This window comes from Triticum urartu, chromosome 3, assembly GCF_003073215.2.
Source record: "Triticum urartu cultivar G1812 chromosome 3, Tu2.1, whole genome shotgun sequence".
In the NCBI taxonomy this organism is placed as follows: domain Eukaryota; kingdom Viridiplantae; phylum Streptophyta; class Magnoliopsida; order Poales; family Poaceae; genus Triticum; species Triticum urartu.
In genome coordinates this window covers 647369364-647370649 of record NC_053024.1, presented here as the reverse complement: position 1 = coordinate 647370649, position 1286 = coordinate 647369364, and positions in this window count along the sequence as shown.

Genomic DNA, 1286 nt, shown 5'->3' with positions numbered 1-1286 from the left:
GTCGGAGCTGGATACCCATTCACAAACATGAGCTTGATGTCTTCGTTTTGTGTAGCTCCTTGATGACTTGTCCTTTATTTCCGAATCCTTGCTTCTCCTTGAGGGTCTTCGTTCATAACGATCATCTCTACTCCTTCTTTCTCTAGATGGTGATTCTTCTCTTCTACTTTTTCTCTTGGGAGAATCTTCTCTTCTCTTGTAGGGGCCGTACACTCATTGGAATAGTGTCCGGGCCTTCCACAATTGTAGCAGTTTCGGTCTCGACTAGAAGATCTTTTGTCATTGTACGACCTTGACTTGGAGCTTCTCTCTTTGCTTCTACTCTTGTAGAACTTGTTGAAGTTCTTCATCATTAAGCTCAATTCTTCATTGAAGGTTTGTTTCTCACTCGATGATTTGGGGGCTTCACATGAGGCTTTGCAAGCACCACTTGATTTGTTGTGAACTTCCTCTTTATCCTTGAGTGACATCTCATGAGCAACAATTCTTCCGATGACTTCCGTTGGCTTGAGATCTTTGTAATTGGGCATCATTTGGATCAATGTGCACACGGTATCATATTTTCCATCCAAGGCTCTTAGGATCTTCTTGATGATGAATCTATCGGTCATCTCTTCACTACCTAAGCCGGCAATCTCATTTGTGATAAGAGCAAGCCTAGAGTACATTTCAGCGACACCTTCACCATCCTTCATTTTGAACTTGTCAAGTTGACTTTGAAGCACATCCAACTTGGATTCCTTGATGGAGTCGGTACCTTCATGCATGTCAATCAAAGTATCCCAAATTTTCTTTGCATTCTCAAGACGGCTGATTTTGTTGAATTCTTCGGGGCACAATCTGTTGAAGAGGATATCACAAGCTTGAGCGTTGTATTGTAGCATCTTCAACTCGTCTGCGGCAGCTTCACGATTCGGTTCTCTCCCATCAAAGAATTCACCTTGCAAGCCAACACACACAATAGCCCAAACGGCGGGGTTATGTCCAAGAATATGCATTTTCATCTTATGCTTCCAACTAGCAAAATTAGTACCATCAAAGTAAGGACCTCTATGGTGATAATTTCCCTCGCTAGACGCCATACTCTCCTAGGTTGTGAAACCAAGGCTATGACCACCAAAAGCTATGGAAATCAAAGCAAATGGAGACCAAAGCTCTGATACCACTTGTAGGATCGAAAGTATGTCTAAGGGGGGTGACTAGACTACTTGACCAAATAAAAATCTAGCCTTTTCCCAATTTTAGTTCTTGGCAGATTTTAGCTATCTTAGCACAAGTCAAGCAAT